We start from the raw sequence: 19,112 nt of genomic DNA, 5'->3' as shown, positions 1-19,112 counted from the left end.
AAACTATATATATATACACAAAAACAATATGTTATTTACAGATAGCGTTGCTATGAGTTGGAATCAACTTGACGGTAATAGGTTTGGTATGGGTTAAAGGTGTAGTAGTACCTAAAAAAAAAATACAGGAATAAGAAACACAATTAAGGATTATGATGACCTCTTGGTGGGAAAGTCGGGTACACACTTATGCAAGAATACATAAAAGGTGCCAAGAGATTTAATCGTGTGGTTGGAAAATAGTTATGTTATTCTGTATATGCTGGTTATATATAGTTTCATATCTATACAGCATTTTATAGTAATTTTTTAAAAATAAAGTGTGACATCACAAAAGGAGTAAATATAGAGTGCTGTGTGTCTGCAGGATCTAAAAAGATAGCAGGAAGAAGAAAAGAAGGAAGGAGAGAGAGGAGGAGGGAGGAAAAGGAAGCAGAAAGAGGAGAATGGAAGAGGAGAGAAAAAAACTAAAGACCCTTGGCTTCCTGATTTGTTCAAACTAGTATCAGATTTCTCCCCTTTCCTTGACTGCCAGATCCATGAAAGAATACTCTGGAACTGTGCTGTACAAGACGGGAACCACTAGTCACATGTGGAACTGAGCACTTGAAATGTGGCTAATCTGGATTGAGATGTGCTATTCAGATAAATTATACACCTGATTAAATAATTGGTATGACAAAAGGTAAAATTTCTCATAAATACTTTTAATATTGATTATATATTGAAATGATAATATTTTGTACATATTGGGTAAAAGAAAAAATATCATTAAAATTAATTTTACCTGTTTCTTTTTACTTGTTTAATGGGGATACAAGAAAATTTTGAATTATATATGTGGCTCCACATTATAGTTCTATTGGACAGTCCTGGTCTAGAAACATTTTCTCTGGTTTCTCCTACTCAATCAATCCCTCAATTCACTTCCATCACTGTAATGGAAAAGGTAATGAGCAGCCTGTTAATTTGCTGTTGTTGTGAGTGCCACAGAGTTGATTCCGACTCATGGCGACCCCATGTGTGCAGATTAGAGCTTGCTCCATGGGGTTTTCAAGGCTGTGATCCTTCAGAAGCAGATTGCCCAGCCTGTCTTCTGAGGAGCCTCTGGGTGGGTTCAAACTACCAACTTTTTGGCTAGTAGTAAAGCACATAACATTGTGCACCATCTAAGGACTCGTATTAATTACCAGATCCAAAATCTTTCTTTGTTTCTTCGTATTACTTGATCACTCATTCATATTTGATGTCTCATTCTCCTCTCCTTACTTGATAACATGACACTACTCTTCTCTGGCTCTCTTCCAAGTTGTCTGACCGCCCCGTTTTCATCGGCTTTATTCCCCACCCCTTCTCCTCCTCAGTTTGGCGTTTTAAGTACCAGTCCTCTTTTTTATTTACCTTTTCTTTTTGTTTGTTCCATTCACTCAACCATTGTTTATGGAGCACTCCCCTCATGCCAGATGTTCTTCAGCATGCTTATCTTGAGCTGCCATTATTGGCTAACTCCCAAACACACTTCTGGGCCCCAAGGTGATATATCCAGTTAACTACTGGACATCTCCACCTAATAGTCAACAAATATGAAAAGTCTTCCTTCTAATGAAGTGGTCTCAAAATGTGGCTCTGGGACTAATGGCATCAACATCACCTGGAAACTTGGGAGGTATGCAAATCTGCCAGTTCCATTCAAGATCTACTGAATTAAAAACTGTAGGCTGGGTGCAGCAACTGGATTGTAACAAGCTTTCTGGAGAATTCTAATTCTCACTTTAAGATTGAAAGCCATTGGCCTAAACTATTCTCTTTCTACTTCGTCACCCACATCCCATCAGTTACAATCTCTTGTGGATTTTATCACCCCACCATGCTTGAATCTGGCTCATTCTCCCCATTCCCTAGTTCTGGCTCTCTGCCTGCCCGGTACCCATGGCTGCAATGATACCCTAATTGTTCTCTCTTTCTCCAGTCTTCCACTCCCCAGTTACTTCTCCCCACTCTTGCTAGCATACCATTAGAAAACACAAATCTGACCATATTACTCTCCTTCTAAATCTGCTTAATATTTTATTATTTCTTGTGGGATAAAGTCCCAACTCCTAGATATGTCTTGACCTGGCCTACCTCCAGCTTTATCTTGGATTAACATTTTTGAGTTAGGAAGACATAATTTTCAATATTACCTATGCTTTTTTTTCCCTCTCTCTACCTGTATTACCTTTTACAAGTCACTTGATCTCTCTGAATCTTTTTCCCCTTTTATAAAGTTGTTGTTTTCTTGTGCCTTTGAATCAATTCCAATTCATGGCAAGCCCAGGTGTTACAGAGTAGAACTGCTCCAAAGGATTTTCTTGATTGTAATCTTTACAGAAGCAGATCACTAGGCCTTTTCTTCCATGGTGCCCCTGGGTGGGTTCAAATTGCCAATCTCTTGGTTACTAGCCAAGCACAAAACACTTGAGGTGATTCTTATGCGTGGTGGTTTCCAGACTCCACTTTGAGAAACCAGGTACTTCTGTGACTTAGAAATAAGTCTGTAACAGACTAAACATTTGCTAGTTAACTCAATGTTAACTAAAGGGAGAAGGTTACTGTATATGCTAAAAAAAAAACAACAACCCATTGCCATTGAGCCAATTCCAATTCGTAGTGACCCTATAGGACAGAGTAGAACCACCCCATAGGGTTTCCAAGAAGCGGCTGGTAGATTCAAACTGCCGACCTTTTGTTAGCAGGCAAGATATGCTAGGAATCCGTAATATAGTCCTACGATATTGATAGTTTTGGTCTAATTTGAATTACTTAAGTGTTAACATATCATGCCAATAGGAAATAGACTGTATATGAGTCTGTTGTTCTCAGGGGTTCTGAAAGCACCTCAGCCTTCACACACTCACACACACACACACATCTTTTCAATATTCCAGGGCAATAAGCAAAAGCATATTATCAGGTACCTTATTATTCAGGGAAAGAGTGAAGCTTTTAAAACGAAGAGGCCTCAAAGTCCGCTGAGTTAAGGAAGATCCTTTTTTTTTTTCCATGAGCCATGAGGTGAGAAGTCAGGGTTCGGGAGCAACTCTGGTCTATGGAATCATTTAGTGATCTAAGACCCTTCGATTTTGTCCTCCTCTGTGGAGTTGGTGCTGAGTGTGGTGGACACCTTCCTCTTACAGCTTACAGAAAAAGGAAAGAGGGGATGTTTAGTGAAAGCTATTTCTTTTAAGCAAATGAAGCTGATAAATTAATTGCAGGGCCACACCTAGCGTCAAGGAAGGCTGGAAAATGTACTTTGTCTGGATTGCTATAACTGAGCTTTAACTCTATTACTGTGAACACATGGCAGAAGGGAGATAGATTTTGATAGACAACTAACAGACTATCGCAGGTTTGTGAATAATATAGGCAGTGGATAGCCAAGAAACTACCACTGACTAAGGTGAAAACTAGAGCTCAAATGGGGAGATAACAGCTTTGCGTTGGGTCTATCAGCGGTGGCTTTATGTTCTTTTCTCATTCCACTTCAATGGAAAAATTTTAAAGAATTTAGCTGTAAGTTTCTGTGACAGGCTGCCTCTCCCTTCCCCAAACAAGAGTGTCTCTCATGAACTTAATGATGTATGAATTAATAATGAAAAACAGTGGAATTTGCTTAACAAAATGCTAAAGTAAGTCCCTTGGGAATACAAAACATCTTTTACAATGTGACTAACCATTCTCTAATACAGTGGCTCAAAATACCAAATTTGTTCATACTGGTTTTGCTTAAAGTAAAATGGGATGCTATTGACTACACCAGGGCTGTTGGTGGTCAATGGAGTGCTATTAATCAGTTAGCATACAAGGATGATAATTGGTCAAAGACTAATACAGTGAATCTATCAATCTAGACTAGGTTCTAATGCTAGTAATGATGACCTCAAATAATTGTACCTTTAACAAGACAGAAATTTGTTTACTTTCACACAAAAGAAATCTGAAAGAAGGTAGTCTGGGACTGGTATGGCAGCTTCACAATCATGAGGAACACAAGATGCTTCTATCTTTATTCTCCACCATATTTCAAGGATGAGCCCTATTCTCAACATCACATCGTGCTCTCAAGATGGCCTCTCACATGTCAGATACCATGTCTTCTTTCCAGACAAGAGGAAAGAGAAAAGGTAAAAAAGACGGAAGTGCCCTTTGTGTCCCAGCTGCCTCGGGTGCCCTTAAAGAACATTCCCAAAAGCCCTACCCAAGAGTTCTCCTTGCATTTCATTGGCTAATATATCTACAAGGCAGGCACGAACAATGTGATTTTATTTTTGCCTAGGTTTATCATTGCCTTGACATGTAATGGGTCTATAGGTAAGAAAAAAAGAGAATGCGTAGGAATCCAGCCATCTATGTGCATCCTGTCCTCAGCCAACTCCTTCTGCTGTGAAAAGTATGATGGAGATACATGCACAAAGTAAGGTGGATTAACAATCACTCTTTGGGTTATTGGTTCCGGTACTAGTTTCCTAGAGTTGCTATAATCAAATACCGCAAAAATAAGTGACTTAAAAAGAAAAAAAATGTATTGTTTCACACTTCTGGAGTCTAGAAGTCTGAATTTGAGGTGTCAGCAAGAACATATTCCCATTGAAGTTTCTAGAGAAGAATCATTCCTTGTCTCTTCTAGCTCCTGGTGGTTCTTGGCAATCCATGATATTCCTTGGCTTGTAGATGCATCACTCCAATCTCTGTCTCCATCTCCATATGGCCACCTTCTCTCTGTGTCTGTGTCTCTTCTCTTTTTTATAAGGACACCACTCATATTGGATTAGGATCTATTCTAATGGGATAGATCTCATATTAACTGCTAACATCTTCAAAGGCCTTATTTCTAAACAAGGTCACATTCACAGGTACTGGACGGTAAGAATTCAGCATGTCTTTTTGGGGTATGCAATTCAACCTATAACAGTCCCAAAACCATGACAAAGTATTCTAGCAATGTAGTGCTTGGACCAGGGAAGAGCTTCAGGCTCAGCCATCCTAAATGGAAAGTTGATGTGTTCGTTAGGCTTCTCTGAGGAGCAGACTCCGAAGTAAGATTAGATGTGCAAGAGATTTGTTGGGAAAAGCACCTGTGAGGGAAATAAGGGAAAGGAGCCAGAGACTGTGGGGATAGCTACAGGTGTTACGCCTATGAAGAAGAAAGAGAGAAAGGATAGTTGGATAAGCAGAGTCTCACACTTGAGCACAGTTTTAAGAATGTGTTGGTCAGACCAATAGGGAGTTCTTGAGCCAAAGTTACTTTTCAGAGGGATCTCCCCTCAGAGAAATCCCCCATCTTGCAGGAATGAGCGTGCATTAACAATGCATGCTAAGTCATGTTCGGTCCTTGAGAGTATCCATGAGAAGCTGACCTCAGTGATGGATTCAGGATGCAGCAACTGGGGCTGTACATTAATTTTGCTCCCTGCAGCAGGAAATATAAGTGACATATTTTGGTGACTATCACATTGATCTAAAACCTACTTAACCCACTCCCTCCTTCAACTGGAGTCAAATATTAGTGAAAGGCATTGGAAAGCGTAAGAAATAAAGAACAGTAGCAAATAGAGTAAATCCATAGGGTAAAAAAACAAACAGAAACCTAGTACAGCGTCATCAGGTCTTTTCATACCAGGAAAGAAGCCCTTTTGCCAAACAATGCCATGTTCAGGTAAGTATAGCCAAGTGGGAGACACAGGGAGCCACAAGAAAAAGGTAATTTGGCTGGGTCAGAGACATCAGACTCAGACAAATCCATACTCTTCAAATGTTGGGAGAGAGTGATTAAAAAAAAAAAAGACTGTGAGAAAAGAAAAAACTAGCCAGATCACCTCCCCTTTAGGAGCAGTTCTAACCATTGTTACCAAGACAAGCAAATAGAAGCAAGGTAGATCAAAGAGACTACATACATATACAATGACTTCCACTTTCATTTAGTTAATTAATTTGTTTATATTTTTAGATCGGTAATTGTATTAGTCATCTATGGCTTTATAACAAATTACCCCAAGAGTGAGCAGCTTAAACAACAAATATTTATTATCACAAACAGTTTCCCAAGGTCGGGAAATCAGAAGGGCTTAGCTGGACGTTTCTTATATAAGTAGTTTGCCATCAAGTTGTTCGCTGGGGCTACAATCGTCTGAGGGACTAAGAGTCTGCTTCTGAGCTCTCTCTGTAGATGTTGATAGGAAGCTTCAGTAACTCTCCATTTGGGCCTCTCTATTGGTCTCTTCGGAGGAGCCCCGGTGGCACAGGGGTTAAGGTGATCAACTACTAACCAAAAAGTCGGTGATTCAACACCACCAGTGGCTCAGCGGGAGAAAGATGGGCAATCTGCTTCCATAGAGATTTACAGCCTTGGAAACCCTATGGAGTTGCTATGAGTTGGAATTGACTCCATGGGAGTGGGTTTTGGTTTTTGGTATTGATCTCCTCACACAACATGGCATTTGACTTCTTCCAGAGTAATTTGAGAAAGTGAGTGCCCAAGATGGAAGCCACAGTTTTTTTATAACCTACTATTTAAAGCCATCCATTCCTCTGCCATATTCTAATTGTTAAAAGTGAATCATCAAGTCCAATTCACACTCTAAGAGAGATGAATTAAGTAGCACCTCTGGAGGAGAGGAGTATCAACAATTTGTAGGCACATGTTTAAAACCATCATGGCCATACATTCACGTATCTTAAATTTCAAAATATATCAAAATCTCCCCAGAGAATCCCAGCTCTCTTTCTTGAAGTTATTTTGGCTTTTTGTGAACTCTGTAGATGGCCTGTGAAGTTACAAGCAAATACTGTGGACGATTTAACTCCTTTGAAAGCTCTGTCCCCAGTGACCATTGCCCAGTCACTGTTCCGAGTGTTATTAGCCGGCATAGAGTATTTTGTTTTGTAACGGACTCATGGAGACTGCATACACAACAGAACAAAATACTGCCTGTTCCTGCATCTTCCCCATGGGCAGTTGCAGGTCAGTTCATTGGGATCCGCAGGGTTTTCACGGGCTGATTTCTGGGAATAGATTGCCAGACCATTCTTCCTAGACTCTTTTAGTCTGTCTTAGTCTGGAAGCTCTGCTAAAACCTGTTCAGCATCATAGCAACACACAAGCCTCCCCTGAACTTGCACATGGGTGCAGCCACTGAGAATGGAACCCAAGTGTCCCACATGGAAGGGAAACATTCTCCCGCTGAACCACCGCTGCTCCCTGATCAGTGTTCTTAGCTCTGGTTGCTTCAAAGCAGCATGCTTTTCTTTGTAGATTGTGAGGAAAGGATGGGGAATAATCTTTCCCATTCCTTCCCCTACAAACTCTTGCCAACTTTGACCCACTTATAATTGTCGTATGTCTTTTAAAACATCAGTTGAACAAAAGCTACTTAATCGTAGCTGTTTTTCCCCCTTTGGAACATTCTTTGTGGCTTTCTTTCACCATTAGCCAGAGCCTTAGGCAGTTACTAGAAAGAACTAAATTGAATTGCTTTTGTTATTAGCTGTGGTTTGTGAGTCAGCTTACTGCTTCTAAAACAATTATAGGAGGAGGCTATTATTTTAAATAGAAATTTGAGTATATTTAGAAGAAAATGATCCATGTATTTTCTTCTGGTTGCTCCTGCTTTCCAGTCTCATTTCAAAGATGAGAAGACTAAAAAGATTGCAAAGAGTGAGGGGAGAAGCAAAGGATAGATTGAAAGTAAGAGAAAGTGAGAGCTAATGATAGAGAGAAGTAGGGACAAGGACTTAAAAGGAGCACGACAATGCTTACAGATTGGAAAAACGACATTTTAAATTGTATAGAACATACAGTTAAATTATTTTATAATCTTGAGATTTCCCAAAATGATAGGATTTATGGTGACATACTATGCCAATCTGCATTAGCCCTGTAAGATCAATTCTGAATAGCTTCCTTCTTATACAGATATGTAATATGTTCTGGACTATTCCTGGGGAAACGATGCAGTATAATAGAATCATTTTTTGTATAGTGTGTTTGTCCTAGATATGTCATGCATGGTTTTGATTTCCAGTTTTTTTTTAATGAAATCTAAACTGAAGCTAAAATTCAGAGCATATTTTCTATGATCTAATTCATATCTAGCTAATAAGAGACTTTTCTTTTTTTATGATTCTAGTATTTGAACACTGTGGATATGTTCCTTGAGTCACGAGTACTTCAGAAAGTTTTCATGTAACTAATACATATGAAGAAACCATATTTTGGCTGTTGTTCTGCTAATGCTATATTCCAATTTATGCCATCTTGCAACCTTTTCGGAAGTAGGTATACTTATATTGGTTCAATATTTAGTTTAGAAATTTACAGATTTTAGCAGACAGGTTAAGAAAATTATCATCGATGACACATTTATGATAGAGGTTTCAGAAAGAATTTTATACATGCAAAAAGTTCTAAGGCAATGAGTATAGATAAGATTATTTTTGTTTAAGAAAAATTTGAAAGCAACCCCTTGTTAGCCTTTCAATCCCATTTTTACTCTGGTTCATTTTGGAATAATTTAAAAGTTTAACTTTATATAATTAAGTGTAATTAAACAATAGCTGCAGAGTCAAAATGCAAAGTTAACCAAATATTCTTAGAATTTCATCACTGAAAAATGCCAACCCATCACTAATATTCATTTCGGAGTAATTTTTTGTAAAGCACAGCTGTAGTGATGAATATTCCAAGTTCAAAAATTCCCAATGGCTCACCATTTCTTTAGACCAGCATTCTTGGTGTTCCAGGCTCTGATCTGGATCTTTTTCTTCAGCCTCAGTTCTCAGAGTTCCCCACCCATCCCCCACCATCCAACCACAGTCCAGGCAAAGTGCACCTCCAAGGTTCCCAGACACTGGTGCTCATAAGAGCTAAGTGTTCTGATGACCCCTTAGACCGTGCCATTCTTTCAGGTTGTCTAATCTCAGATGCAGGGAAATACTGATTTACAGATGCTTTATTTTCTTGTTTTTTTGAACTTTAATTATGTAGGACATATGGCTGAACACAGAGTGAGGACACCCAAGATATTTGAATATTTGACTTACTTTTAATGCTGGATATTAAAAGGATCTAACCATTATCACCACCCATCTGTCAGTTTGTGGTACTGTTGCGGTTTGCATGTTACTGTCATGCTGGAAGCTATACCACTGGCATTTCAAATACCAGCAGCGTGACTCATGGTGGACAGATTTCAGCAGAGCTTCCAGACTAAGACAGACTAGGAAGGAAGGCCTGGTGATCTACTTCCAAAAATTAGCTAGTGAAAACCTTACAAATCATAACAGAACATTTTCTGACTCACTTGATTTGGACACGTCATCAGGAGGGATGAATTGCTAGAGAAGGACATCATGTTTCATAAAGAACAAGGCCAGCAAGAGTGAGGGAGACCCTAGGTGAGACGAATTGGCACCACGGCTACAATAATGGACTCAAACATGATGAGGATGACACAAGACTGGGCAACATTTGTTCTGTTGTACAGAAAGACTCCATGAATTGGAGTTGATGGCAGCTATCTCTCTGTCTAGGCATGATCTATCTGTAGTGACAAAATATTGTGCTCCCAAATACTGCTAGAGAGCTTTCTTGTGCTAATAGATAGTTGGGTGATAAATGGCATTGCTACGAAGAGTCCCCCAAAAGATGATAAGATTGTCCAAGAAGACCACTCTGGAACAATCTCCAAATTAGAAATTGAAGGTCAAATTTTTAGGCCCATTCTTCCTGTATCTCATGAAAATTAACTCTTATTATTACAGGAAATATCTGAACTGAAAAGATAGTATAATACATTTCAGATGACAGGCTTGGCCTATATAAACTGTTATAACTTATTTCTTGGAGTGGAGTGGAGTTGTAAAATAACATGACATCCTCCCACACCACTACTCCCATATTCCATAAATTTTCCTAAGACTTCGCAAGCCTGAAAGGACTTTGCCCTCATTCCATTAACCCAGTGACTCCAGGAGTCATAACTACCAAAAGGTGTTCTTGGTTATGACCAGACCTTAAAGGTCCTTGTAAGTTGGTTTTAGACTCAAGCATCATCTATGTTATGTCCAATTCCATGATCTCTTACTATTAACAGTAGTATTCAGGGTTATATTTATATGTGCAAGGAACAAATAAAAGTTACAGAGCAAGGAACATAAATTGGTGGTTATTACAGACTTTTTAAACAATTTTAGTTTTAATACCTTTGAGTATGATGTAGGACATTCCTCTTTAGCTCTCCACGGTAACCATCACACCCTCTTGGGTTATGGACATGCAACTAAACCCAATTACATTGTCTGTCTGGTCTTGGGGGTGCAGTGGTTAAGAGCTCGGCTGCTAACCAAAAGGTCAGTAGTTTGAACCCACCAGCTGCTCCTTGGAAACGCTGTGGGGCTATTCTACTCTGTCCTACAGGGTCGCTATGAGTTGAAATTGATGTGTTTGGTTTTGGGTTAGGTGAAAATTTACAGAGCAAATTAGTTTCTCATTAAACAATTAATACACGTATCGTTTTGTGACATAGGTTGCCAACCCTACGATGTGTCAACAGTCCCCCCTTCTAGACCTCAGGTCTCCCATTTCCATTCATCCAGCTTTCCTGTCCCCTCCTGCCTTCCCGTCCTTGCTCCTGTGCTGGGTATGCCCATTTAGTCTCATCTACTTGGTTGAGCTATGTGTGTTGTTGTTTGTTTTATAGGCCTGTCTAATGTTTGGCTGAAGGGTGAACCTCAGGAGTGACTTCAGTACTGAGTTAAAAGGGTGTCTGTGATGTAGGGAAATTTTTATGTCACAGTAATGGGGCTACTGCTAACATTTAGTAGGAGGGAACTGGGACAGTCCTTCAGCCCTCATAACATTCAAAAGTTTCACAGGACATTCAAACAGGCTAAATGAATAAACTTATATAATTCTGCATTATATTTATATTTTATATTTATATATGTATGTAGATATTTATCTAAGCGTAGAACCTAAACCACTTTACATACAAACACAATATTTTTTGCTCCTCTAGTCTATCTTGGAGGCCTGATGGCATAGTGGTCAAGAGCTCGGCTGTTAACCAAAAGGTCAACAGTTTGAATCCACTAGCCACTCCTTGGAAACCCTGTGGCGACAGTGCTACTCTGTCCTGTAGGGTTGCTGTGAGTTAGAATCAACTCTACGGCAACGAATTTAATGGAGTCTGTATCTCAGGAAGGCTGAACCCTGTGGGCGGCTGTTCCAGGTTTCCACACCAGCTGGCTTCTGGCTAGACTCAGACACTGGGGTGGGCACTGGGGGTTGAAGTGGGGGTTGGGAATTGAAGAGGAGTGGGAAGAAACCGGGGTATTTCTTCTTTTCCCTTCTGCCTCTACTGCAAGTGGTATCCTGACAACAACTCCATCTTTCCTATGGCTAAAACTCCCTCTGGACAGGTCCACCATAGTCAGGCTTCTGCAAGGTCCCTGACTCCTGGGCCCTGAAAACACTGACTCTTCCATTCTGTGTCTCCATTTTAGGGGATAGCAGCTTCCTACTGTTGTTACTCTCTGGGTTGCCTCCCGGCTATCCCCTCCTTAGGTCTGGTTTTTCAACTTCTTCTATCACCTACACAACCAATTCTCTGCGTTAAATTTCTTCTGATTTAAATAGTTAGAGTGCTTTGTGTTTTCTTGATTTAACTCTGGCTGACATACTATCTACGGTCCTTTTTTTCCCTTCAAAATGTTGTTCACTACTTAATAGTAGATGTCAATCTCTCATTATTGAGAAAAGTGATCTCTCAACATTTTCTTATACTCATTTAATCACTGCTGTTACCTAGGCCTTATATAATAACTGCTGGTGGCACAGTGGTTAAAGTGCTCAGCTGCTAACCGAAAGGTCTGCCGTTCGAACTTAATCAGCTGCTCTGCTGGAGAAAGCTGTGGCAATCTGTCTCTGTAAAGATTTACAGCCTTGGACATCCAATGGGGCAGTTGTACTCTGTTGTATATCCTGTAGGGTCACTATGAGCTGGAATCGACTTGACAGCAGTGGGTTAGATTCTGGTTTTAGGCCTTACATAAAGTTATCCAATATACTGGTTTCTTTATAAATATCATTTATTTCAACCCTTTTATGCAGGTAGGTTGTAAACTTCTCAATGGCAGGGAAAAAAGCTACAAATGTTTTGCTAACTTCCCATTACTTATAGTACAATGTTTATTGCACAATAGTTATTGATTGTTGATTGTTGTTTAAAAATGGCATCCACCATGTCTACATCATTCAAATTATCTCCAAATCAGAAAAGGCAGTGTTACTATCATCAGGCAGCCCTCAATCAATTGATAAATGGGTTTCATTCCAAAAGTTCATTTGAAATGCAGTTATTTAACACTTGGAGTTAATTTTCCTATAGTTACCTGTTCTGCTTTTAGAAGTCTTAGTGGGGTCCAATAACAGGCTTCTGTAAAGACAGGGATAGAGGAAAATTCCAATAAGCACTAATGACTAAAAAAAGTCATTAGTCTTTAGAGCTGGAATTGGAAGTATAGCTAGGACCATAAGTGGTCTCCTCTCAAATCTGATGAAGCGTTCTTCCTACTTATTGTTGATATTTTTACTACTACTCCCTTCATCTAGAATAAATTATCTTCCCTTGGCTTTGCTTTTATTCTCTTTTGCATCAATTCCTATTTGTTTGCCCTTTTCTTCTGCCATTTCCCCGTCTGTCAATCACTTCAAATATTGCCGTTCTAAAAATTCTGTTCTTGGTTCTCTTTTCTTCTTTCCTCTAGATTCTGTCTTTAATGTTGTAATGAACATCTAGACCAGAGGTGCACACCACTACTATCCACTCTTCTACCATGATAGAAATTACCAAACATGGAACTTTACCAATGAATCTGGAAGTAAATTTATAAACCTAATCAGCATGTCTTCCAGGTAAATACTATTAATTTATCTGAGTTGGCACACAAGATAAACATATAGGTTTTTATTGACAGAAGCTTATGATATGAAATTCTGTATTTCCTTCTTGGCTTCAGACCCAACTACAAATTGGGAGCTCTCTTCAAGCGATACAAGATATGCAAAGCAATCTTTTCGTTTCATCCTCTAAATCTTATTAATCTTGTTAGATAGCAGACATGATCATTAACGTTGTGTGTCACCTTGGCTGAGCCATGATTCTCTGTGGTTTGGCAGTTAAGATGTAGTTTGGCAGTTGAATGATGATGTGATCACTTCCATGATGAGATTTGATACAATGCGATCACCTCCATGATGGGATTTGCTGTGAGTAGCCAATCAGTTGAAAAGGCATTTCCTTGGTGGTGTGGCCTGCATCTAATATAAGTGGAATTTCTGTCAAAGCTAGCCAGCCTTTGCTCACTCTGGATACTGCAGCTAGCTCCTGTTTGTCTGGGATCTGGTTCTCGGGACTTGAGTTAGCAGCTTACCTGCCTTTTGCCTGCTGATCTTGGGATTCATTGGTCTTCACAGCCTGTGAACAAGAGCCCTGCTCTCTGACCTGCTGATCTTGGATTTGCCAGCCCCTGCAACTATGTGAATCAGGAGAAGCCTCCAGCCTGACCCACAGCCTTGGAACATTCCAGCCTCTACAACCTCGTGAGCCATTTCCTTAATATAAATCTCTCTATATAGATATTTATATGTTTACTGGTTTTACTTCTCTAGAGAACCTAGCCTAAGACAGTAGACATACAGACATCCCTCTACTTCAGTTAATGAAATTCAATTATCATCTAATATTTATGCAAATTAGAAAACTTGAAGTTATTATTTATCACTTCACCAACACCTAAAGTTTTCACTTTTCAATTTTACTACAAAACTATCCCTAAAAGTTCTTTAGATTCTTCTCTCTTCTGCATAAGCACTGAGTTAGTTCAGGTAGCCATGAGTTCTCTTGTTGACTACTACAAGTGCTCTTTGACACTATACTTATCTACTGCATTCATTTCTACAGTCAATAAGAGTAGCTTCCTTAATCCAATAATAAAAATTAAAAATCAAACAACTACAAGTATGGCCCAGTTCATCTCTTTTATTTAAAAATCTCGGTTGGTACTCTGTAGACTCGTCATAAAATATATTAAGTCCCTGACAGTGTAGAAGTACTTCATTTTCCTACCCTTCCTTTCTGTCACATTACCCCTTATGTTCCCTGTCGTAATATTTTTTCATCTTGATGTTTTATGTGTACTCTTCCATCTGTCTTACATATCCTTCATACTTAAAGAACTCCCCTTGTTAGGGCTGATGGCTATTTTACAACATTGATATGCCCTAAATGGTCTCCCTAATTTTCCTTGCTGTAGTTCCCAGGGAAGGAGCCCTGGTGGTGTAGTGGTTGATCACTCAGCTGCTAACCGAAAAGTTGATGGTTAGAACCCACCAGCTGCTCTGTGCGAAAAGATCTGGCAGTCTGCTTCCATAAAGATTACAGCCTTGGAAACGCTATGGGGCAGTTCTACTCTGTCATATAGGATCACTATGAGTCAGAATATACTTGATGGAAATGGGTTTGGTTTTTGTTTTGGTATAATTCCCAGGACTGGGACTTACTCTTTTTCCTTCTCTGAAACTGTCATCACACAGTTCATTCCTTGTGATTAATGTAATCTTCTTAGTCTCTTCCTTCAACTAACTATAGAGTCACCCACAAATCTTCCATTTTCTCAATCCCTTCTGAGCCCTAAAAAATATTTAAAAGTTTTACTGGAAATTATAAGGTTCATACAGTCCCAAACCACTCCCAACTAATTAGAAACCTAAAAGGACATTATGATTGATTTGGTATAATTATAAAAGACAAGAATTGACTTGGTATGATGATAAAGTACAAGATTGCACTCCAGATTTGTAGCATGGATAATTGGGTAGGTGGTCATGGAAACCAACTGAGATGGCGAATATTTGTAGAAAAGGTTAATGAGTCAGCTTTGGAAATGATGAGTTTAAGTAGTTTTGGGGACTCACAGGAATTTCTCAGTAGGTTATTAGATATATAGCCCTGCAGATAAGAAGATAGGTTTATCCTGGAGATTGGATTGGAAGATGACCTTCAATCCATCCCTCTGAAATGCTGCCAGAGTTATATGTTTCTAAAACATAAATTTGAATAATGCAATTTTTTTTCAATTACTACCCATAGTTTTCAGGATAAAATCACACTAACACTCCTTAAATTAACACTGTCAAGGAAAACATCAAGTTGCTGGGTTTTGTTTTTAAAATGTTTCTGCTATACCCTAGAACCATAATAGAAGTGATATGAACAGACCTATGCACACTTGCGTTCATTGCAGCATTATTTACAACAGCAAAAAAAAAAAAAAGAAAGAAACAGTCCAAGTACCCTTCAGTGGAGGAATGGATATGCAAAATGTGGTACATAAATACAATGGAATACTACATAACCATAAATAACAATGATGAGTCCACGAAACATATTATAACATGGATGGATTTGGAGGACTTAATGCTGAGTGAAATAAATCAATCACACAAGAACAAATATTGTATGATCCCACTTTTATAAGAAGACAAAGAATATATTCAGAGACCAATGTTCATTAGTGGTTATCAGGGATGAGCTGGGAGGGGGAATCCTCTCTAGAGTAGAGATACTTGTTAGTTTTGGTGCCAGGAAAAATAGGGCACAATGTAGGTGTAAAGAGCACAGCTCGACCAAAGTAAATAATGCCACTAAAATACACACAAGAGAAATGGATGTTTGTGCTAAAGAGTATGACATATATAATTTGGCAACAACACCAACAATAACCAAAAAAATAAGTATGTGGTCACATATGTAGGTATATAGGCATATATGTCTACAGGTAGGTATAGGTGTGTCCATATGTGTGCACGGATAGAAGTATCTACATGCACATGTATGTATAGATATCGGTGTGACACATATGTATTCACAGAGCACACAGTTACAGATACTTCTCAGATATAACCAGACACCTGAGGAGATTGGTTTTCTGAGTTTGAAGGCTTAGAACCTTAGTCTCATGGAACAACTCAGTCAATTGGTATAACATAGTTCATAAAGTTTATATTTTGCATCCTAGTGGGGTCAAGTAGAGTCTGGGGTCTTAAAAGCTTCTGAGCAGCCATCTAAGATACAACTATTGATCTCTACTTGTCAGAAGTAAAAGAGAAAGAAGGAAACCAAAGTCTCAGAGAAGAAACTAGTCTACTAGACTAATAGCCTACATGAGCCACAGCCTCATCTACCCTGAGACCAGAAGAACTAAATGGTGCCCAGCCATCATTACTGACTGTTTTGATCAAGGCCACAATTAATGGACCCTGATATATCAGGAGAAAAATGTGGAATAGAACTCAAACTGTTAAAAAGTTCAGACTTTCTGAACCAGTTTAGACTGGAGGACTCCCTGAGACTATCACATTGAGATCTCTTTTAACCTTGAACCAAAACTGTCTCCTGAGGTCACCTTTTAGTGAAATAACAGATTGGCACACAAAATAAAGAATATTATCTGTGAGTATGGTGGTCCATTAAAAAACCATCTGTGTGAGACAGAAAGGCCAACAATTACTCTAAAAGAAAGATGAGAAGAAAAGGGGCAGGGAAACTAGAACACTGGAAATGAAACAAGAATGCAAATGAAAAGAATGTTGACACATTCTGAAAAATGTAACTAATGTCACTGAACAATTTGTGTAATAACAGGTTATCTACTATCCACCACAGAAAACAATAATAAACTTTAAATAAAATATTAAAAACAATTATCTGAAGGCCCTACAAAATGAACAAAAACAGGTATAAAACTAAAAAGGAATCAATTTTGGAAGAATAAAATTGTACTGGGTAAGATTAATATTTATAGATTTTAGTTTAAGGACATGCCCTAGTCTGTGCTCTCACGCTCAAAATCAAAGCATTATGGACTTAGAAGAGTTAGAGGCTGAAATTCAGGGCTAATAGAGTGCCTGGGAAGAGAGAAGGTAAATCCCACAAAAAAGGAACCATGGAGGGAGGAGATCCATAATCAACAAATTAAATTTGCCCATATCCTTGGATGATGCTTTAACTGCACATGCATTGGGGAGATTCCAAGGAGCATGGTGAGAAGCATCAACTGTAGGGTTAAAAAAAACTGAGCAGAGATTTCAGATACTGCCATCCCACAGGAAAGACAGAATTTGGGCTGTGAGTACATTCAAGGCTAACTGTTTTTTAAAAGAAAAATGATAATCAATGATATGCAGAGGAAGATAAAGAATCTTGAATCTCTGTAATAAGTCATCTATACTATCCAGTGTACAATAAAAAGTATTTGACATGAAAAAGAAAAGTGACCCATATTCAAGGGAAAAATAGTCACTAGAGATTGACCCCAAGATTACCCAGATGTTGGAATTAGCAGACAAGGACTTTAAGCAGCTATTAAAAATACATTCATGGAGTTAAAGGAAAATATAGTGGCAACTAAGGAACAAAACAGATGGAGAAACCCAGCATATAAATGGAAAATAAAAAAAGGGACAAAATGACAATTCTGCAAATGAAATTGGAATATTTGAAATAAAAAATCCGCTGGTTGGGCTTAATAACAGAGTAAATGGATTAGTACACTTGATGCTAGGTCAATAGAAATTATTTAATCAAAACCACAAACAAAAAAAATTGGAAGAAAGCCAACAGAACCTCTTGATCTCTGGGACAATATCAAATAATCCAACACAAACGAAGTTGGATGACCAGAAGAAAAAAAGAAAGAATGATGTAGAAATTATATTTAAAGAAGCAATAGCCAGAATTTCTCACATTTGGGCAAAAAACTTTTGGAGAAAAAAAAAAAAACTTACAAATCCAAGAAACTGACTGAACATACTACAAAGGATAAATACACAGAAAACAACAAATAGATACATTGATATAAAACTTTTGGAAACAAAAGTTCAAGGGAAAAACTTGAAAGCAGCCAGAAAAAAAATACATAATACATAAAAAGGTAGAGTAATAAAAATGATAACTGATTTCTCAATATCAATGGCAAGTGGAAGAAAATGGATTAATATCTTTCATGTGACTAATTTTTTTAATCCAGAATTATGTATCGGCAAAAATTTCTTCCAAAATAAAAGCCACGTAAAGACCACCAATAAACATCTTGACAGAACTTTCTAGTACTGCCTTACTCTCCATTCTTCCTGTTACCTGACCTACAGTTTATGGGACAAAAGCCTTCAGGAGGCTGCAGCCTGTCACCTGACCTACAATTTTGGACTTACTAGCTTCCCACAAGGACATGATCCAAAACCTTAAAGCAAATCTCTCTGTCTCTATCTATCTCTCTAGCTAGCTAGCTATCTCTCTCGCTAGCTAGCTAGCTAGCTATCTCTCTCACTAGCTAGCTAGCTAGCTATCTCTCTGTCTGTCTGTCTACCTATCTATCTAAATATCAGTGTTTCTATTTTTCTAGAGAACTCTGGCTAAAACCCCAAGTAATCTAAAATAATCTCCCCATCTCAGAATCTCTAATCATATCTGCAAAGTCCTTCTTACCATATAAAATAGCATTCACAAGTTTCAAGGATTAGGACATGAACATATTTGGGAGGCCACTATTCGGTCTACCTCATAGGGAAGAAATAAAACTAGCCAATAATGAATATGAAAAGAGCCCTCCCTCATCAGCACTCAATGAAATATACATTAAAATGAGACATTTGTCCTCTATCTAATGAATGAAGTTTTAAAAATTATAAAACTTGGTGTTGGCAATATTATAGGGAAACAAATACTCATATATAAGATTAGAATGAAAGACATCCAAGACAAGTAATCTTTAATATCAATGGTTAACTCTCACTAGTGAGATTACGGGTGATTTGATATTCTTCTATGGGTTTGAAGTATTTTCAACATTTACCATTTTAAAAATTGGTAAAACAGAGGACTTCTGGCAACATGGCACTCTAGGCGGAAGCATCACGCCGTCCCTCTACAGCAAAGATCTGAAAAACTAAGCCAAACAGAGAAAACAGCAATCCTGAAACCCTAAAACATCAAATGAAGAGATAAAGAACTCAG

The sequence above is a fragment of the Trichechus manatus genome, unplaced genomic scaffold (assembly GCF_000243295.1).
Source record: "Trichechus manatus latirostris isolate Lorelei unplaced genomic scaffold, TriManLat1.0 scaffold00018, whole genome shotgun sequence".
NCBI classification, from domain to species: domain Eukaryota; kingdom Metazoa; phylum Chordata; class Mammalia; order Sirenia; family Trichechidae; genus Trichechus; species Trichechus manatus.
The sequence above is the reverse complement of the archived record's forward strand: the minus strand, read 5'-3'. Positions refer to the sequence as shown.